The sequence below is a fragment of the Cibotium barometz genome, chromosome 47 (assembly GCF_041138505.1).
Source record: "Cibotium barometz isolate CiBa-2024 chromosome 47, ASM4113850v1, whole genome shotgun sequence".
NCBI lineage: Eukaryota > Viridiplantae > Streptophyta > Polypodiopsida > Cyatheales > Cibotiaceae > Cibotium > Cibotium barometz.
The window spans coordinates 39,920,862-39,943,770 of record NC_141092.1 but is presented as its reverse complement, the minus strand read 5'-3'; the positions used below and the strand labels follow the sequence as shown (position 1 = coordinate 39,943,770).

Genomic DNA, 22,909 nt, shown 5'->3' with positions numbered 1-22,909 from the left:
TGGACATAACCAATATTTACATTGGGGCTTTTTACCACTCTTTGCCTAATAAAACATCTATGCTCAAGGTGTAATATCATTGAAATGAAGCTCGTGTTCATATTCTTAAAAGGAAGCTCCTCTTCATAGTAGTTACATTAGGCCTTTTATCACTTTTTGCCTAATAAAACATATATGCTCAAGGTATAATATCATTGAAATGAAGCTCCTCTTCATAGTAGTTAGGGCTTTTACCACTCTTTGCCTTATAAAACATCTATGCTCAAGGCATAATATCATTGAAATGAAGCTCCACTTCATAGTCTTGAAGGAAGCTCCTCTTCATCTTCAAAACAAGTTGAGGAACTTTGCTTTGGAAACACTATGTTATGACTTCACCACATCAATGCTTGAAATAAGAGGATTACTAGAGAATAGGTCTAGACTTAATTAGATACGCATGTGCCTATGGGTGTAGAGATCTACTACTACCACTTTGCCCACCACCACGTTTATTGTTGAGAGGGAAAGCATAAGCATAGTGACTTGGTTTATTACATGTATAGCAACACATTCCCTTCACACATGTCCCTTCACTTGGGGGATAGTAAGAATTTGTGCAACACAGGTCCCTTCACACTCGAGGCTACATGGGATGTAGTAGAATTTGTGCAAAGCCTTTTACCAAAGATCTTGACTTCAGTTACCTTTTACCAAAGATCTTGACTTCAGTTACTCAAAAGATGAGACTTTTTCGGTGGGTCCCATCTAATGTCTCTCTAGTGCTGTTGTTGCAACTCTCAACGATTACTTTTATCTTTCTTTTATTTTCCATTCCACTTTGCTGTTCAGAAGGACCATCAATGTCCTTTCGAGTGGCCACCACATCACAGTGTCATTATATATCCAAACAAAGAGAATGTCATCCTTGTAACTCTTCATTGCGTTTTTCTACACTTCATTCTGATAATCATGAGGAAGCGCTTGTAAGAAGAACAAACGTACGTATTTATTTGGGAGATCAAAGAACTTAGTAATAAGTTCTTAAACTCCTTCAAATGTCCTTCCACCCAGTTGAATAATCTTTAAATGTCCTTCCACCCAGTTGAATAATCTTTAAATGGCAAAAGTCAAAAGTCTCACTTGGCTCTCTCATGAATGCCTCCATGAAAATATCCTTGAAGACACTCCAAGTCCTTGGAGTGTTGGGTTTCCCTTTGAGACTTCCCTTTGAGATATTTCTACCAAGTAAAGGCTCTCAACCTCTCAATGGGAACATCTCAATAGATAACAACCGATGTTCCTCAAGATAGTGCATAAACACAAAATGCGATTCCCAAAAACTAACTCAACCAAGCTCTCTAATAGTTTGGTTGTCTCTCCTTCTTCTCCCTAGAATACACCTTCAGAGTGAAGGGAGGATATGTTGGCCCAACGAGGTCGGTAATAGCCCCCTATTGAGCTGCCCACCTTTGCTCACTCCTAGCAACTTGTTCGTTCGTAAAGATTGTGAACTTGCTAAAAGAGAGCTCTCAAAGCTCGGTTGGATCGATAAGGACCATCTATGGTTGTTGTTGTGCAACACCCATAGGAGCCTGAGAGAAACTGTTGGAGTTTGAGGCTGGGTGAACTCCACTCCCACTAGATGTACTCTAGAATATAACTCTTCCGTATTTCTACTAAATAAAAATAACTATTTCAACAATGTTTACCATTTAACCTCAAGACAATGCTCAATCTAAGCCACAAAAACATGCAAATCACTAATGCATGTGTATCACTTCCCATCACACACACACAACAACAACAACAACAAATCACTAATGCATGTGTATCACTTCTAAGTATTCACAAACACTTAGAAATAAGAGAATTCAATTAACAAATCCCCATGTACAACACCAATTTATTCCATTAAATTCATTCACTAATCGTGCAATTCAAAAAGCACAATCCCATGGTCAAGCAAGTATGCCAAACTAGTCTTTCAAGCATAGTGCACAATGCCAAGACAACTCTCACATCATCTAAAACACATGATGAAATATACTCTCTCACCCCTCCAAAGAAACAAAAAAAACATTTTTGTGTATTTTTCTAACAATATCCATTGATCATAAATTCATTTGCATGAATTAAATTGAAAATAAAAAAGACGATTAGCAGTTGGTAACTGCTTGTACAAGTCTTTATAAAAAAAGCAAAAAAAAGATAAAATGAGTGGGTGCCACAAAAAAAAAGGGAAAAAAAAAACGATATGCCTATCACATACATATATAAAGGCCAGACATAATTTGCGACTTGTTAGCGTAGCGTTTAAAGTGGTTTTATTGTTGCAGCCAGTCATGCCGAAAGCGCGCACCAGCCGCGTGAAGTACCCTTCCGGATGGGAGCTCATCGAGCCCACGCTCAGAGATTTGGAAACCAAAATGCGAGAAGGTAACTGTTCTGAATTCCAATTAGGGTTAGGGTTTCCGGTTTCCCATTCTAGGTTAGGGTTTCTGATTTTTCCTATCAGGGTCAGGTTTTTTTTAATCAAGGTCAGGGTTTCTTTATTATGGTTAGGGTTTCTTTATTGGGGTTAGGGTTTCTGGTTTTCCGATCAAGGTTGGGGTTTCTTACCGGCCATCTTGCCTTGAGTTATGGATCAACACGGATTTCTCAGGCGGAGTACATGGTCCCTCTCACTTGATGTTTGTGTGCATACTGAGCCAGAGTTAACACGCTTTAGAGATTACTTGGCTCTATATAAGGGGCTGTACCATTCTGAGGTATCATCTGTTGGCCAAGAGCTGCAGATAGGAGTGCGGATTTTTCAGGGCTAGTTTGGGCTGTATAACTTGCTTTCATGCAAGTGTTGCATATAGTATGCTTCTTTTTGGCTGCTGCTCAAAACCCATGTCCTTACATGTCTTGCTGTCTGGCAGCTGAAACTGAGACCCATGAAGGGAAAAGAAAATGCGAGTCGTTATGGCCCATCTTTAAGATTTCCCACCAAAAAAGCAGATACTTGTATGACTTGTATTATCAACGTAAGGCCATCTCGAAGGATCTTTACGAGTTCTGCTTAGATCAAGGCTATGCAGATCGCAATCTCATTGCCAAATGGAAAAAGGTAAATTTTATTGTTCATGAGAGCTTCAGAATTTACAGAAGAGAACAAAGTGTTGCTGCATTTATCTCCCTCTCTCTTTCTTTCTCTATCCTCACATTATTCACATGTGCTTGCTGAGTTTAAGCTGCATATCCTCTGGCTCGAGCTAAGGCTGTGAAGCACTAGCATGTTGACTTTGGACATTGTCCACCCGTCTTTGGCTTTTTCTTTTCGTGGATGCGTTTTTGGACCTAGGGCATGTTGTGACTCACATGATAAGCCACCTTCTATCTTTACTATAGTGGTTGTGAAAAAGCTCTCTAAGGGGGCCAGGGACGTCCACACATGAAAGGGAGATAGCATAGGCTTGTTATGTTGCCCCAAGTTGATGTCCTCTTGACCACAACGATAGTGACGATGAGTGTAAGGTTATAGACAAGCCTACGAAATACATATGATGTGTATGACAGCCCACCGAAGTGTAGGGACTTAAGAGCCCGATGTTTAAACCACTAGAGAGAGAGAGAGAGAGAGAGAGAGAGAGAGAGAGAGAGAGAGAAATGAAATGAAATGATATATTAACGTCTCTAAGAGGCCATAGTGGCCTATGAGACCAAAACTGAGAGTACATCTGAAGTTGGTGTCTCATCAAAGAGAACAACTAAATGAGACTAAAAAGTACAATAAACTGATTGTCCTACAGTTATAAGAACAGAACTGTAAGACTCCGAGGTGATACTGAGTAGAAAATACTAGAAAATACTGAAAAATGTATATATCAGGTAGATTCATGTATGTTGATCAGTTGAAGTGTTGCCCTCTCCTTAGATCAGGTATCTCTGCCATGGGGCTGTCTAGAATGGAGAGGTCGTAGAAGCGAGGTAGGTGCCTCCGATGCCGAGCAATAATGGCTCTCATCTGGCGATGGTGAGGATGCCGTGGTCGGGATCCTGGTGGGCGTGGCCGACGAGCACGACACAAGATAACTGCTTTATCAGTGGTGACTCCCTGGGAGCGTGGTCGGTGCCTTGATGGCCCAATGGAGGTATCGGAGGTGTGTGGGCTGGGTTGCTGGTGCTGGTGCTGGTGCTGGTGCTGAAGAAATCTGTCAGGGTTCTCTGTCTAGGTACCATGGCTCGGCCTCCTGTCTGCCAAGAGGGTCTCTCTGTGTCTCCTGAGCTCAAGTAGAAACAATCCCAGGCATCTCTGATCCTCAAACTCCATGACCTTGCGTAACGGCCCAAAACCCTCTCGGAAGAGGCAGTGACATCTCCCTCGGATCTCATAATAGACTGTATCTCGGCAAATGTATTGTTCCTCTGTCTCTACCTCCTGGTAGCATAGCTGACAAATGCGGTCATCCACGATCTGATGCACATATCGCCCTGTCTCAATCCGCAGCTGGTGTGATGAGGTCCAGATCTGTCCAATGGCACAACGTATCCCGTGTGATAGGTGTACATCCATGTACGCCGGGCGGGTGATAAAATCATCCGGTGAGAGGTGTAGAAAATGGCTCTTGTAATGAGCCATTTTTGTGCCCAAGGGCTCAAGGGGGCTAGTCCATGTCCTCTCTGTGTCCACTCTGATGATATCCATCCTGATCACGCGGTTTTGCTCTGAGCGGGTGAGATCCAAAAATAGACAATCCAGACTGTACTGAAAGGGTGGTAGTGCCTCTATCCGCAAACCATGTAGGTCAAACCATGATCTCACGTGAGCGTATCAACAATGAGTATCTCCATCCTCTGCTAACTGTATGGATGAGGTCAATGCCAAACGGGAGTACCTCTGCTGAGGGAGCTCCCATAGCCGCTGTAAAAAGGTAACTGCTTGGAATAGGGCCTCGGTTACTAATGGTGGGGCACCCAGCTCAGCCCAAACAATCTCATGTGGTACTGATGATTTGCACCGAATCATGCGGGCAATCATCATAATCAGTGGTCTCTCCATTTGCCTCCATCCCTCATCTGTTCCTCTGTGAGATCTGTGATGTATACCGGGCCCCCAAATTGGAGCTCCGTACAGGAGGGTCGGTGTGACAAGCATATCAAATAGCCACAATTTGGTGCGTGGCTCCTGAAACTGTATGTGTGCACACTGCCTCTCAAGTGCCCCCACCGTCTCAGACTAAGATCTATGCATCTGTTCCATTTAGTCCACAATCCATTCCTGCCCTGACTCTGAAGACTGTCTTGGTCTTCATTCCTGAGAAATGAGTCTAGCACCCTCACATCACCCTTGGAGGATAATCCTCCCTTGGGACCGTTGCCCGAGAACCTATCTAGCTCACAGGACTGCCATCCCCTCTGGCTTTGTGGAACACCACCAACAAACCTCCTGGTAGCTCTTCTCGCTTCTGTGCTCCTTGCCTTGGGCTTCGTATCCGTGTACTTTCCTGTACCTTGGACCTGTACACCATCATATGGGACTGAATCAGTGTTTAGCTTTGCTGAGCGTGAGGCTCTGATATCAATGTAATGCGTGGAAGCTCTGGGAGTCTTCTTTCAGCCCTAAAAACTCTTGGAAACCATCTGATGCAAAACGCAGATATAGAGAGAGAGTAGAGAGAGAGAGATGTGTTGGAAAATTCAGTATATTTCATATAGTACAAAAAGGGTACTTTGCTACAACCCTAGGCTGTCTTCATAAAAAGGTGGTAAACACCCTAGATCTGGTCCCTACGTGGACCCCTAAGATCCAATCCCTAGAGGATTGAATGAAATGAATGATGAGTCTCCTAGCCTATTTAGGCCCATTAAATCCTTGGAGAGCTGGCCGACCAGCAGTCGGCCACCAGCCTTGGCATAAAATACAAAAACGCAGCACAGCCTGGTCTTCTGGTCTTCTGGATGCGCTTCGGTCCTCTTTGCTCTCTGGAGTCAGCCGCCGACAGCTCCTAGAACCAGCCGACAGCATCCTCCTCCATGATCCCCATGCCCTGCTCCAAGTCCACCACAGATTTTGCACATGAGGCTCCAAAATTTTGGTTCTATTGATCTTTTACTGTCTGCCCCCTTCTGGATTAGCCCTGAGAAGGTACATGGCATTGATCATGCACATGACAAATTGGGACCCAATCTTGTACCGACTCTCATCTCCTCTCTCAACTCTTCTCTCCTAAGTGCATAAACTCACAGGTTTAAAGAACGCTTTGTTGCGTGTTACGACGGTCAACCTATTGCATGCTACACTTTGTATCAATCCCATAGGTCATATTTGGCTTATGCACAGATTGCATTACATTGAGGTACCCGAGGATATGCAGTGGGGGATATATGCTTTGTATAAGTCTGTGACAGGCATAGTCCGAGCTCCAGGCGGACTATCTGATAGGGTGACCAGCACGTTAGGGGTGAGAAGCAGGGATGCCCGCTATCGCCCACCCTCTTTGGATTGTACATTGATGCAGTCTCTGATTATGTAGACAGATTGGGAGGCCCAGGGGCATGCCTTGCAGGGGTGTTGATACCCATCTTGTTATATGCTGATGATATTGTTCTAATCTCAGACTCTCCAGAGGGACTACAGAGACACCTGGATGCATTACAGGCTTTCTGTGCGGATAGAGATCTGACAGTGAACCTTGGGAAAACCAAGGTTATGGTGTTTAACACCACACAGGCATGGGTGACAAGATCAGAGCTTCAGTTCACTTTCCGAGGGGAGTCGGTAGAGTACGTCAGGTCATATGTCTACTTGGGAGTTACTTTCACAGGACCGTGTTTCTCCCTAAAGGAAGCAGTAGCAGCTAGATTAGCTCGAGGGCATGCAGCCTAGTGGTTTGGAGAACAGGCCGGGCTTTCGGAGAAAAGGGTTGCCAGGGATGGATGGATGACAGAGGGACTTCGGGAAAAGATTTGGGATGATGACAGTCATCCAAGAGCAGGTTGGAATCCCGTCATCAAGTTTAGCAGAGGGGGATGTCATGTGCATGATCAATGCCATGTACCTTCTCAGGGCTAATCCAGAAGGGGGCAGCCAGTAAAAGATCAATAGAACCAGAATTTTGGAGCCTCAGGTGTAGAATCTGTGGTGGACTTGGAGCAAGGCATGGGGATCATGGAGGAGGATGCTGTCGGCTGGTTCTAGGAGCTGTCGGCTGACTCCAAAGAGCAAAGGGGACTGAAGCGCATCCAGAAGACAGGCTGTGCTGCGTTTTTGTATTTTCTGCCAAGGCTGCTGGCCGACTGCTGGTCGGCCAGCTCTCCAAGGATTTAATGGGCTTATAAATAGGCTAGGAGGCTCATCATTCATTTCATTCAATCCTCTAGGGATTGGGTCTTAGGGGTCCAAGTAGGGACCAGATCTAGTGAAACTCGCGGCGGGGGACTAGGGCCTTTGACACACTTGTTGATACCATCAATGCATATTAAAACATTTAAACATGGCCACAGCCTTAACACATATCCATCATCACTTTGCATAAAACATAAAGCTGGACAAAACATCCACAAATGCTGAAAATGGAGCTTGAACGTGTGACACCGCATAGAGGCCGGAATGGGCCGACCCCCCCCTTGGAGTATTTTATTACCCAAGGAGAATAATATCATGTACAAGCTTTGAGGGCCTTACTCTCCCCACGGGAGATGCCGGATTATCCATATACAAATGCCATAACACAGCCCAACACGAGGCAACCAAGCCGGAACATAGGCTGTAGAAATGCTGAGCCAACAATATAATCCATATACCTCCGTGTGGGTACTGATTCTTCCCCAAAAACCACGGGTCTTCATGCAATAGAAAGGGTACAGCAAGTACAACTGTCCATTCAACCGGTACAACAGGTACAATGGCTGGTACAGCCGGTACAGTGGTTGGTATAGCCGGTACGGTGGCTTGTACAGTTGGTACGGTGGCTGGTACAGCAGGTACAGCAAGTACAAATGCTGGTACATCAGGTACAATGACTAGTACAACAAGTACAGTGGCTGGTACAGTCGGTACGGTGGCTGGTATAGCAAGTACAGCAAGTACAAATGCTGGTGCAACAAGTGCAATGGCTAGAAATCATAATAAATGATTAAATACCCTTGCCTTCAGTATTTCTTCACGATGGAAGCCTCCAAAACAGTCCCCAACAGCCGGTATTCTTCATGGGCAGCCTTCAAGAGAGAGAGAAAGAGAGTAGCCATCATTAGGGCAGCCTGTAAAACGGTGGTAGAGGCTAGTGTGCAGCAAGAAAGCCTGTCTCGCCCATTTCTTTGGGACATGGATTCTTCAGTTATATTGGATTTTTGAGACTGTCTCGTCTCACCCAATCGATGGGACATGATTATATCTTGAATATATGGCTTGAAGCTTAAAGTTGCGGACAACTTTTAAGAAGTTGGGGAGGATGTCACCGGCCTGGACATTTCCCAGTCTGAAAGGGGTCTGGTGGACTCCAAGATGTTTAAATATTTGGAAAGTACAAGCTTTGGGAATGGGGGATTATCCTAGAATACAAAGGACCACACTCCTAAAATTTAGGAGAGTTGCTATTTTTGGCCCGACTCCGATGGAAATTCTGTTCGCGTCATTACATCTGGAATTGAGCAGATACCAAGAGTTGGCAAAGAAGTGTCCATGTTCCTTTCCATCTGCTCTCTATTGTTCCACCCTCACATGGTAGAAACAATCTTCAAGAGAGCACGTAGGACAAGAGAACACTACACAGGGTATGTGAATCATGAGTTTCATAAGTCCAATGCATCCCAAATTAAGGGAGCCAAAAGGAATAATCCATCCCAGTAAAAGGGAGCCATAAACATAATCCATAAACCTGAGGATGGATCCAAATCCCTAGAAAAGAAGTCCAAGAATCCATAGAGCTGTATACCATAATCCTTGTATACCATAACTCTTACCACATACTCTGTGCTAACCACACACCTTGGAGTAGAGGTGGACTTTAGCCATAAAAGCATCATATCCATGAGATATCCAAAGATTTCTTCTCTATAAACTCGGACAGATTCGTCCATAGAAATTGTTTGTGAGGCCCAATATCTATATAAATCTCGTCCAAGAAAGAAATCTCCATAGATATAATCCATCCCAATAAAGGGAGCCATGAAAAGAATTCATCCCATTAAAGGGAGCCATAAACAATGTTTCCCTGAAACCATCTCAAGACAAACAACAACACCTTTCTCCTTGCATGGCTATACAAGGGTTAGTGAATATCAAAAACACTTCATAGTAAATAGCCAAAGCACCAACTTTGCAAACTCAAAGTATACTTAGCTTTTCTTAGCCAGGTTGGTCATGAAGCCAAAAGAAATATCTGGTCACCATATCCTTAAGATATATCTCCATATAGCTTGTCTGTAAGCTTGATAATATAATCCACAATATCCATATGGAAAGAGTGCTAAACTTGTGCACATAAAGCCAACTTCACACTTCCACAATAAAATTCTCTGAATTCATAAATCCTTAGATCAACAAGCTGTCTACTGCTCATGCTCTTGCTTCATAAGCTATGAAGCGGCTGGCCATGCTTAACAGCAATGATGGTAAGTGTGGTCCCCACTTGAGATCTTTTCTCTTCCTTATTGATAGAAGGAAGCCTCCGCTTCCAAGAAAGCCTATGCTCTGATACCAATACTCGCGGCGGGTGCTCGGGGGACTAGGGCCTTTGACACACTTGTTGATACCATCAATGCATATTAAAACATTTAAACATGGCCACAGCCTTAACACATATCCATCATCACTTTGCATAAAACATAAAGCTGGACAAAACATCCACAAATGCTGAAAATGGAGCTTGCACGTGTGACACCGCATAGAGGCCGGAATGGGCCGACCCCCCCCTTGGAGTATTTTATTACCCAAGGAGAATAATATCATGTACAAGCTTTGAGGGCCTTACTCTCCCCACGGGAGATGCCGGATTATCCATATACAAATGCCATAACACAGCCCAACACGAGGCAACCAAGCCGGAACATAGGCTGTAGAAATGCCGAGCCAACAATATAATCCACATACCTCCGTGTGGGTACTGATTCTTCCCCAAAAACCACGGGTCTTCATGCAATAGAAAGGGTACAGCAAGTACAACTCTCCATTCAACCGGTACAATAGGTACAATGGCTGGTACAGCTGGTACAGTGGCTGGTATAGTTGGTACGGTGGCTGGTACAGCTGGTACGGCAAGTACAAGTGCTGGTACATCAGGTACAATGACTAGTAGTACAAGTACAGTGGCTGGTACAGCCGGTACGGTGGCTGGTATAGCAAGACAGCAAGTACAAATGCTGGTGCAACAAGTGCAATGGCTAGAAATCATAATAAATGATTAAATACCCTTGCCTTCAGTATTTCTTCACGATGGAAGCCTCCAAAACAGTCCCCAACAGCCGGTATTCTTCATGGGCAGCCTTCAAGAGAGAGAGAAAGAGAGTAGCCATCATTAGGGCAGCCTGTAACGGTGGTAGAGGCTAGTGTGCAGCAAGAAAGCCTCTATTAATGAAGAGAGAGGGCTCCAATTTATAGATTTGGGCCTCCCATGAGCTAAAATGGCAAGAGAAGGTTACGATGACAAGTGGAGAGCCACACAATAGCTGAAGTGACAAGTGTGAGGCCACTTGTCTCACTTTGGTCCACTTTCTTGCCACATGTCCCAATCTAAGAGATGGGTCCTTCCATAATCTTTACCTCTAAAAATATCCCAACTGGTAGACATTCTGTCATAGGCACTTTGCCAACTCTTGGTATCTGCTCAATTCCAGATGTAATGACGCGAACAGAATTTCCATCGGAGTCGGGCCAAAAATAGCAACTCTCCTAAATTTTAGGAGTGTGGTCCTTTGTATTCTAGGATAATCCCCCATTCCCAAAGCTTGTACTTTCCAAATATTTAAACATCCTGGAGTCCACCAGACCCCTTTCAGACTGGGAAATGTCCAGGCTGGTGACATCTAGGGTGTTTACCACCTTTTTATGAAGACAGCCTAGGGTTGTAGCAAAGTACCCTTTTTTGTACTATATGAAATATACTGAATTTTCCAGCACATCTCTCTCTCTCTCTATATCTGCGTTTTGCATCAGATGGTTTCCAAGAGTGTTTAGGGCCGAAAGAAGACTCCCAGAGCTTCCGCGCGTTACACAATTACCCACTGAAGGCGCCCCCCCGCCCCCCCCCCCCCCCCAACCGCAAGCAAGAGTATTTGCTTGTATTACTTTAGATAACTTTGTACAATGATGTGAATGATGACTGTGGACTGCCAAATGCAAGGACGAGGAGGACTGAACGCAGGCTGAACCATATGCTGACCCATTAGCGTTGTAGAAGACTCTATGAAGCCACTTATGCAAGTCTAGTTGAGGATATGCACATATGTTGGCTGAAGATGAGGATCTTCTATGCTGCCTAGGGGATGAAGCACGGGCTGCTTAAAGGGTGAGTTGTATGCTCTAGAAAACCCGGAGGCTTGTAGGCACACATATGCACTAGCAGCTCGATGAATTTCTGTGAAATGAGATGATTTATGCAAGGGAGTGTGGGCTGCTTATATAATATCACATGCTGCTGGTCGGTGAACAGAGGCTGCCGTCGGCCTGTTATTTAATGCCCACGACTTGTGAAAATAAGCATTTAATGTTATGCATGCTGGCCGACTTATCATAAGATGCTGGCCGACTGGTTATTATGCTGGCTGATTGGTTATTAGGGGTTGGAAATGCTGCCCATGATGCTTGGCACCATATGCAAGGCATCACATGCCTCATGGTGGCTGCTCCATGGGCTGGCCCATGCTTTACATGCTATAGTAGCTAATGAAAAACAACCACGAAGGGCTAGATACAAACTCATCTCCGTGTACGAGGCGGGGATCAAATAATCAAAAGGGTGGAGAAAGATGCACTTCCCCTAGGCTATCTCATACAAGGGGAGGGGGGAGGGAATAACTACACAGGTGGTCTGTAATGCCAAGTGGGATCACCACTAGGCCGCTAGAGTCTCAAGAAAGCTTCCCGCCACTTTCACATGCGGTCAGAGCGACCTTGCAACTTCCTCCATGACCGCGGAGGGTATGGACGATGTTGAGCCAAATGCTCCTGATGGACTCTACAGGTGGAGTGCGGGTACCCTCGATGGCTTGGCTGCGTCTAGCTCTCCATATAGGCCAGGCTGCAATGCTGCTGTAAATCACCCATCTCTGGCATGAGCCCGGTCTCCAGTGTGATGAGTAGATGGGACTGGGATTGGTACTTCCGAAATACAAAGGTGAGAGACCTCAAGGGCTAGCCCCCCACCTTCCTCTTCGTAAGCCTTGGCAACCTCAGCCTCGGTGGTCCAAGCGATAGTGCCCCATGTAATAATATGGGTCGAGGTCCTGTCCATTGTGAATATGTGGAGGATCCGTTGCCAAACTTGCTGAGCCTTTGGGCAATCCCAAAGACTGTGTCGCTGAGACTCCTAAGGGTGGCTGCACCTCAGACAAGTTGCTGGTCGATCACCAATGGCCACCCAAGTGCCAACCGCCAAGCTCAGGAGTGTGGTCAGCCAAAGAAAGAGGGTGATCTTTCGAGGCCGAAAACTATCTCTGAGCCTCTTCCAAAAATCAAAGAGAAAACGCTGCGGAGGCCCTGTGACTGCTAATGCGCTGCTGCTGCCGGGGTGACATCAACTTCTGGCATTTGAATCTTGCGGCCTAACTGCACTGTGTATGCAACAAAGGGGATCCAGAGTCTTCTCTTGATCTACAGGATCACGCCAAGTCCACTCCCTCGGTGAATGGGAGAGAGATAATTAGGGTTAGAGTTCATGTGTGGGAGACATACACAGAGAAGCAGAAGAGAGAGAGAGAGAGAGTTGTGGGGATAAGTCAACTCATGGGAATGAGTGTGTGACTCCCCTATCACACATGTATATTGCACTGGTACACATAGTGCACTTAGTACATTAAAAGTACTAAGTGTACTATGTACTATAACTTATGGGCTTGTACACACTATAAGGGCGGGCATAATGCCTTTACCCCAACAACCTCCCACTTAAAGGCAAAGTGCCCTTAAATGAAGGAAAAGAAAAATCAGCATGTACATGATAATATACAAGGCCATATCAAGGCTGAAACTGGCCTCATCCAATGCCCATCAAGTGTCTGCAATGAGCAAACCGCTCCGGAGGCAAACTCTTTGTCAACAGATCAGCCGGGTTGTCATCCGTATGAATCTTAACAAGCTGAATTTGCTTGTTCTCTATCACCTCTCTGATGAAGTGATACTTCACATCCACATGCTTCGTCTTTGCATGAAAGACAGGGTTCTTTGCCAACTGGATGGCACTCTGACTGTCACAATGCAACAATGGAATATCCCCTGTATAGCCCAAATCAACCACTAACCGAGATAGCCATAATGCCTCCTTGCAAGCCTTTGTGGCTGCAATATACTCGGCCTTTGTAGTAGATAAGGCTGTGCACTTCTGCATCCTGGATATCCATGACACAGCACCTCCTGTGAATGTAAACACATAACCGGTAGTAGACTTCCGGTTACCTGGATGACCGGCATAATCCGAATCCGTGTAACCATGCACTAATGCATCCTGTTTGCCAAAACATATGCACATATCCTGTGTGCCCTTCAGGTATCTCATGACACCTTTCACTGCTTCCCAATGCTTCTTGCCAGGGTTGGCCATGTATCTAGAAACCACTCCCACTGCAAATGCAATGTCCGACCTAGAAGCAACCATGGCATACATGAGACTGCCACAAGCTGAAGCATACGGAATCTTGGCCATATCAGCCCTGCCACTATCTGACTGTGGGCTGTCCATAGCACTGAGTTTCACATATGGAGGCAAAGGAGTACTAGTCTTCTTCCCCCCGTCCATATTGAACCTCTGCAAAACTTTGCCAATGTATTCCTTCTGAGACAAGTACAACACATGCTGATTTCTGTCCCGAAGTATCCGCATACCCAAAATGTGATTTGCATCACCCAAATCCTTAATATCAAAGGTTTGATGCAGCCTCTTCTTCAAGGTATCCATCTCCTTACGAGATTTCCCGGCAATCAACATATCATCAACATACAAGATGAGGATCAATAGACTGCCATCCAAAACTTTCTTGGTGTACAAGCAGTGATCTATGTCACTTCTCCTGAATTTCTGGGATTTCATGAATGTATCAAATTTATGATACCATTCTCTTGGTGCCTGTTTGAGCCCATAAAGACTCTTTTTCAGCTTGCATACAAGCTTCTTCTTTCCACTCACTGCATAACCCTCTGGCTGTTGCATATATAACTCCTCATGGAGATCACCGTGAAGAAAAGCAGTCTTCACATCCATCTGAATCAAGTCCAGATCATCATGTGCAATCAAAGCTAACACAGCTCTAAGTGTGGTCATTTTGACCACTGGAGAGAAGATCTCCTCAAAGTCCACACCATATTCCTGCTTGAAGCCCTTAGCCACTAACCTGGCTTTGTATCTTGGCTTTGCATCTGGTGCAACTTTGAGCCTGTAAACCCATTTGCATGGCAAAACCTTCTTGCCTGCAGGCAAATGCACCAACTTCCATGTTCCATTTTTGTACAGAGAATCCATCTCTGACTTCATAGCACGCTCCCATAGAGCCTTGTCTGCCCTCTGTAAAGCCTCCTTATAACATGAGGGCTCCCCACAGTCAGTGAGCATCAAGTAGTCAACCCCTGGAACAAACCTGTCAGGGGCTTTGGAGGGTCTTGTGGACCTCCGTACCCAATGACCATCATTTGCAGGTTGCTGTCCAGCCTGCATATCACCTATTGGTGGCTCCTGTTCCATGCCATAAGGCTGAAAAATCATGCCCGGTATCTCCTCTAACTGTGGTATATCCATAGGGATATCTTCTGCCATCTCTGGCTGTCCATTTGGACCATTTTCAGCACCATTTAAGGGCTGGTTTTGCTGCTGTAATGGCTGATTTACAGCCCTTGGTTGTTGTCCATGATGTCCATCATCATCAAAGATGACTCTGCCAGGCTCCTGTTGCCTTGCAGGCTCCTTATACATGCATGTTTCATCAAAAATGACATCATTGTTGCGTATAATCTTTCTATTCACGGGATCCCAAAGTCTATACCCCATTTCACCTCTGTCACCATATCCTAGGAATATGCATTTGTGAGACTTAGGATCAAGTTTGGTGCGCATTTCCCTGCGTATGTGCACGTACGCAACGCAACCAAACACTCTCAAGTGCTTGTATGACGGAGGCTTCCCTGTCCATACTTCCTCTGGCACTTTCCCACCAAGCCTCGTGTTAGGTGACCTGTTTATAAGATGAACGGCTGTCATAACAGCTTCAGCCCAAAAACCATGAGGTAATGCAGCATGTGATAACATAGAACGGACCTTCTCCTGAATGGTCCTGTTCATCCTCTCTGCTGTCCCGTTTTGTGGTGGATCATAAGGAGTAGAGAGCTCCCTCTTGATGCCTTTAGCATCACAAAAGTCCTGAAACTGTTTGGACATATACTCTCCACCATTGTCGGAACGCAAAGCCTTCAGTGTTTTGCCAGTTTGATTCTCAACAAGAGCAACAAACTTCTCAAACAATGAGAATGTATCACTCTTCAAACGAAGAGGATAAACCCACACCTTGCGTGTGGCATCATCAATAAAAGACACAATATTTTGTCCCTCCCAAAGAAAGCTGAGACATCTCACATACATCTGTATACACAAGCTCTAACTGAGCATCTTTCTGTCCAAGAGCTTTCTTGTGGGGGCACTGGAGTTGCCTGCCATATATACAATGCTCACAAAACTGAAAACTTGAAAACTTTAGAGAAGGCAAGTAACCAAAACGAGACAATTGCTCCATTCCTTTGACACTCATGTGTCCCAACCGGCTATGCCACATAGAGATTTCCGGCAGCTCGGTTGCATTTACATTAGCATGGTGACAAACACCTGCATGCATGAAATAAAGAGTGTCCACCTTAGAGCCTCTGGCAACAACCAGTGAGCCCTTACTAATCTTCCACTTTCCACGACCAAATGTGGTAACATAGTCAGCATCATCAAGCTGTCCAGTAGAAAGCAGGTTCTTCTTGATCTCAGGCACATGCCTGACATCATGGAGCATAAGCTGTGAGCCATCTGAAAACACAAGCCTCACATCACCTCTGCCAAGAATCTTGCATGCATGGTTATCACCCAAATAAACTACTCCTTCATTGCCAGCAGTATACCTGACAAACAAGTCTCTGCAACCTGTGACATGAAAGGAGGCACCTGAATCAATGATCCATGAGTGCATACCATGACCATCTCCTGTAAGAAGTGAATGGGCATCAAGTGAAGACGTGAATAGGACCTCATCCTCACTGTCACCTGCATGTGACACATTGATTTCTTCAATCTTGACTCCACTTTTGCCCTTCGGCTTTACATCTTTGGCTTCATCTTTGTCTTTGTCTTTGCCTTTTCCCTTTTCCTTTTGATCATTTTTCCATTTGTAGCATTGCTTTTTGATGTGTCCCTTCTTGCCACAATAATGGCATTCCAAGTCCTTTTTGGAGCGGGACTTGCTCCTTTCCCGTTCTTGGCTTTTACCCCCTTTGCTGGGATCTCCCACGTGCATTCATTGCATTGGACTTTCCAACAGAGTTGTTTTTCCTGTTCATCTCTTCTTGAAGAAGAGCACCCTCAACATCTGCATATGACAGCATAGCATTCGAATTGCTAGTGGCCGTCCTGAATGTGTCCCAACTCTCTGGCAAAGTGCATAACAGAAAAGTGGCTTTGAACTCATCGTCCATTGCCAACTTTTGATTAATAACTTGGCTGACAATACCATTAAACTCATTTAAATGGGCTGCCATAGATGCCCCTTCCTTCATCGGAAGACCTATGAGTTTCTTCAACCAATACACTTTGCTTGAGGCACTTTGCTGGGCATACAAGTCCTGCAATCTTTGCCACATTCCCCAAGCTGTCTTCTCTTCACGAATGCTGAAAAGTAAAGTGTCTGACACAGACAACATGATGGTGGATCTTGCTAGCTCATCCATATCTTCCCACTCTTCAGCAGTAAGAGAAGCGGGCTTTACACCCCTTTCTTTGATAGGCTTGTGCTGTTTCTTCTGGAGCAACACTGGGTTTGCCAAATATCATAGTTATGTGAGCCTTCAAGCTTCTTGATGTGAAGCAATGAAGAGCTCTCACCTGTGGTTGCCATAGCAATATGCAACCTGTCAATGCCTGACTCCTTGCAAAATGTGCAAACACTGCACCAAAAGCACACAAAGTGCTCACAGTTGTTCTCCCAAGCTTTATCTCCCATTGCGGAAGCACAAATGCAACTCTACTCCCACTGTATGTGATGAAATCACCAAAATCTGGTTGCTGCAGATTTAGGACAGCACCTTAAATGTGCTCTGTTGCCCTTCCAATGTACTGTACAGCAGTACTAAGTGCTCACCTGTGATGTACCAAACCTGTACCGGCAAGTACAGCAGCTGAAAATGAACCTTTTGCTCACTCAAATCAATGTGCAGCCATGCCAAAACTTGTACAAAGCTGTACCAAATTTGTACCAGCAGGTACAGTAGCAATAAATGCTCTCCTGGCTGTCCAAATGAGTGAAAATCAGACTTTTACAGTCCCGAACACTGCATACAACAGTCCCGAATAGAAATTGGGCAAAAGCCCCTTGACTGCAAGCTGATTTCTGAGGATTCAAGGCATAAAAGTCTTGCCTGCTGCTGCTTTGCCAAGCTTAACAAGCATAAAATCTTGCAAAGCCCCTTGATTTAAGATCAATTGCTGATCATACATGGTACGTTGACGCACATGAAGGCATCCAGAGTCTTCACAGTGCTTCCCCCTGGCCACATATACATCCAATACATGAAAGCCCCTTGATTTACAGGCACATTGAGTGCTTGACAGGCATCAACACATTGCCCAAAGCATATACGAGTGCCTGCATGCAAATCAATCAAATCGGCACAAAAGCCCCTTGATTTGCACTGCAATTTGCTGCAATTTTGCCCAAATGTGCGATTTCTCACATCATACAGCATGTATGAATGCTTAATTGCACAATTACATCAAAAGCCCCAAATTTCGACATCCAATTTCCTGCAAATTGATCCTGATTGTGACCAATGTCACCCAATTTTACCAATTTTGCTCAAAATTTGAGTAATTTGGCACCTGACCTGCTCAATTGATGATTGTACCTGCTCAATTGCAAATTGGACATGCAAATTCCAAAAAATTGAAGCAAATACCTCAGGTAATTTTCTGATTTTTCTCTGATTTGCAGGCTGAATTTCTTTGTGTTGATGCTGTTGCAGAAGGGGGGGGGGGGGGGGCTTCTTGCTGATGTTGCTGAATCGGGAGTTGCTGCTGCTGAAGCATGTGTTGATGCCTACTCACGTTTGCTGTTGACGCTACCCCACGGCTGCATCCAGTATTGCAGGGCAGCGTGTAGGCGGCCTCTCTCACCCTACTAGGCAGCGATGGTCACTAGGCGCACAGTTTGCGCCCAGCACACGAGAACCAGCGAGGCGTTGTGGGAGCGAATGCTCTTGCTTGGCCGCCCATTCACGACAAAATGGCCTATCCTGGGGCCTTCTACGAGTGCTGCCCAGAAGCCCGCTATGCTACCCACCATGTGCAGCCGAGCGTGTCACCGCGAAGAATACACGTGTGCGACATGGAAGCTGCCGCCACTAGAAGCTTGCACTGCTTGTCGCCTACGTGCGAAGAGAAAAAAAAATGCCGACTCAATGTTGCCGCCGTTCTTCTTCTTCGCTCGCCTGCCTAGTGGCTTTACGCCTTGTGGCCAGGCGCCTGTTGCAAGCTGCTCACGCTGCCTACGACTTGCTGCGAGCGCTGTTGCCTTGCATTGGAGGTGTGTGAAGCGACCCAAGCACTTGTCCCTGCCGCCCGTCAGGCTCTACTGTTCGATGCTGTAAATCGTCGAAGAGAGAGAAGCTTCTTTCTATGAAGAGAAAGTCTTCCGAGCTCTGCTTCAGGTTGGTGATCAGTAGGAAGTCAGCAAGGGAGAGCTAATAAGAACGGTGAAGTTTTGAAGGAGGGAAAATGAAGTTTGATGATACTAGAAGACTTTTTGGAGCTTGGAGGACACTCAGGGATCTTGGCAGACATATATTTGATTGGAATCAGGAGCAAGCATCCAACTCAGGCTACAGTCAATGACTAATCAGCTAAGTGTCAACTAGGAGCTTTTGAGGTTAGCCAAAGGTTAGCAGTAAGATTCTGGGGTTGTAGGTTTTAGGTTAGTTAATGCTGGAGAATAATTAACGAGTCGAGAGGACTTATATCGGATTGGGGTTAGCATCAGTCTTCTAAATAAATTTACAATAAGCTATTTTTGAGCTGGGAACGATTATGGTAAACAGACTATTCGAGGAGGTCAGTTTTTGTGGCATATAGGTTGTAGATCAGAGGTGTTGGAGGGAGAGAGAGAGAGTTGTGGGGATAAGTCAACTCATGGGAATGAGTGTGTGACTCCCCTAACACACATGTATATTGCACTAGTACACATAGTGCACTTAGTACATTAAAAGTACTAAGTGTACTATGTACTATAACTTATGGGCTTGTACACACTATAAGGGTGGGCATAATGCCTTTACCCCAACACCTCGGGTCCCACTGGAGGTGCATGAGGGGCCGGCTCTCCCAAATCCATAACCGCCAGTCTTTCCCTAGGGGGTCTATGTGCCACTCATGAGCCTGAAGTGTTAGTAGTCATTTCCTGTCTGTACACTATGTCAGGGTCTCTGTTGTGGGTATGCCTGCCCAGTTTTGGTGTTTCCCTTTTTTTTCCTCGGTCTTCAGCAGGTTTCCAGGACTTGGCATCCCACCGTAATAGGTGTTGATCCTTGTGAGCAGTATGATGCCTCCTTGACTCGGAAGTAGAATGGTTCATTGATTTGGTTGATGCATACCAGATTGGATGGGAGCTTCCTGATGAGGCTGTTGAGCTCATGTTTGCAGAGGACTCTTTGGGAGGCAGGATTGCGTATCTTGTGGTTTCTGCAGCCTGCGAAGGATCTTGGACTCTTTTACACAGGAGAGGAATTGATGGATGGAGTCGGACTCCACGGTCGGAGTGACTCAGATTGGGGAGAAGAGCCATACACGAGGACCTTGACATTAGGCTACAGTTTTTCCCTTGGCTCAAGAGCAGTAAGAGGCAGTCATCTTTTGCCTTGTCGTCGACAGAGGCAGAGTACCAGGCTGCTTGTGGTGCTGCTTGCGAGGTGGTGAGGTTGCAGAGGTTACTTGGCAGGATTGGGTTTCCACAGGTGGAACCCACGGTCATCCAGAGGCATTTTGTTCGTGAGAAGATTGTTGTTGACGACATCTTGCTAGAGGTCTGTTCGACAGCGGACAGTGCGGTGGACCTCTTCACGAAGTCTCTATCTCAGGCTTTGCTCCGGCGGCACTCTAGCTCCCTGGGGTTGGTTTCACATCCAGGAGCTGAGAGGGGGTGTTAGCAGTCATTTCTTGTCTGTACATATACACCAGGGCCTCTATTGTGGGTGTGCCCGCCCGGATTAGGTGTTTTCTCATTTTTCCCCACTCTCCATATTTTTCCCTATTTTTTCCTATTTTTTATCTAGTGAGGGAGGCTAGTTTTTGGCTCCTGGCTGATCCAGATGGTGGCCGACTGAGTCTTCTGCCTCCAGGTAGTTGTCTATTACTGGCCGACGAGGTCTACCTGTTGGCCGACTCCACATGTGTGAGGGCTGTCCATCTGGGGTTGGCCGACTGGAGCTGATGCTGGTCGTGGGACTTCAGCAGGCTGTCGGTTGTCCCTACTGCAAGCCGATTGCACTTATGGGGCCATATAAAATGGCCCCATGGCCCCCCATTCATTGTATCATAGATTCGGGATTTTCTTGTGTATATAGAGTAGAGTTACACGCTTCTCTCTCTCCTTCTCCATTGCTGTATTTTTTCTGCAGTGCACTTGCTCTTGTGTTTTCAGATTTTGTCATCATCTCCGCTGCATATTCTGACAGCCAGATGACCCATTGGACAGCAACAATGCCAGATATATTGGACTTCGCAGTCGGGCGGTCATTGCGACCAGATGGCCCAGGTGACTGTATTGGATTTCGCAATCGGGTCATTGCGACCAGATGGCCCAGATGACTGTATTGGATTTCGCAATCGGGCGGTCATTGCGACCAGATGGCCCAGATGACTATATTGCATTTCGTAATCGAGCGGTCATTGCGACCATGGTCGGGCGGTCAATGTGACCAGATGGCCAAGATGACTATTGATGAACTCTCGAGCGGTCCCAGTGACCAGATGGCCTTGAGGAAAAGTTTAAGCGGTCCTAGTGACCAGATGGCTCAGCACGGTTTCAATGAAACCAAACAAGACAATCCATGAACAGGAGGATCATTACTTGTGCATTGCATACTGATGTATGTTTGAATTTCTTTGACTTTGTGTGCTGTTTTTGATGTATGGACAATGCTTGGATTTTTGGCATGTGATAGTTTACTAGGCTCCAGACTACCTGGCCAGTACCTAGAATACCAAGTAGACGCGAATGATGCATACTTGTTTGTTGACTAGCTTGTGTCTAGTTTTTGCAGGAGATAAGTATGCATTTATTTTATCTAACACATGTGACAGGTAATGAAGATGTACTATCAAGAACAAGGACATCAATCAAAGAAAAGGCATTGAGATGTTGCCAGATGAGCAGATGACACCACAAATATGGGGAAAGACCAGATGCACAAGCTCACCAGATGGGACTAGTACCTTCAAACATATGAAAGTACTTCATGTACTTGGAACACATGGATATACATGGAACATATGGATGTACTTGGAGGATATGGACATGCTTGGCACACTTACAGTCCGCAGTTGAGGACATTTGTGATGTAAGAGGGAGAGAATGTCTTAGCGGCCCCTGGACCCCCAGCATCAGGTGGATCTTTACAGAGCAGCGATCCAGAGGAGTGGGCCTTGGTTTCGAGGAGCGTTTTGCAGCTAGCCTTCTGAGGGCCTGGGAGCATCTGAGGCCGTCACTCTTCCAGACTCCCCCGGGCACCGATGAGGAGCGCCTGAGGCAGCCATTGATCTGGAACCCCTTGATCTGACTTCCCAGTGGTCATATGGTTGGATCGCGATCTCATGTGTCGGGGGGCCCGTTGAGCTCCGGCCCAGCTCAGTCCTTAGACGACTGGATATGTTTTCAGCAGCTGCCTCTAGAGGTTCAGGAGAGGAGACTCAGCGGGATGAGGGGCAGAGAGTTGATGAGGCAGGACATTGAGGCGGCCATCCCCCGGGAGTGGCGGACTCTAGTACAGGACCCTCCACCTCCATAGTGGATGGGCGTCTTTACTCGGCATGAGATCCTTCTAGCGGTCTGCGGCTCAGCAGAGAGAGTCGCCCCACTCACCTTCGAGGTGGGAGAGGGAGGTCAGCTGGTGGGAGAGGGAGGTCAGCTTTAGAGGACCCGACTAGATTTGGATGAGTTCCAGGGTTGTATCTTTCAGAGGGTGCGGGTGGTCGGCTTTCATCAGAGACAGTGGCATGTAGACCCCTCACCGGCCTCAATAGGGGAGGACTATTCTTGGAGATTATGGGCTTGGGACAGCAGGCCTCTTATTCGCCTTCAGTGGGATCCAGGCGAGTGGCTTTGGCGAGATCCCTATTCGGCCCCTACCAGCCCAGGCACCCCCTTTTTTCAGTACACAGCGAGGCTGGGGCGGCGGATCCAGAGGCACAGGATAGAGGGCACCCCGGCGGCGGCCGAGCATTGGCGGCGACAGGGGCTCTCCCCTGCCTTCCTTAGGGACTTCTGGCAGCGCCTTTGGGAC

The 22,909-nt window shown here is 46.1% G+C and overlaps 1 pseudogene across 1 annotated transcript in view; it reads left to right on the top strand.

Annotated features, from left to right (window-relative positions):
• Window positions 1-2,267: 2,267 nt before the first annotated feature.
• LOC147611670 (protein BUD31 homolog 1-like) overlaps window positions 2,268-22,909 on the top strand; it is a 33,760-nt pseudogene continuing 13,118 nt past the window's right edge. Inside the window, exons 1-2 of the transcript XR_015263778.1 lie at window positions 2,268-2,418; window positions 2,907-3,094. The product of XR_015263778.1 is annotated as a protein BUD31 homolog 1-like (transcript). The remainder of the gene's footprint in view (window positions 2,419-2,906; window positions 3,095-22,909) is intronic.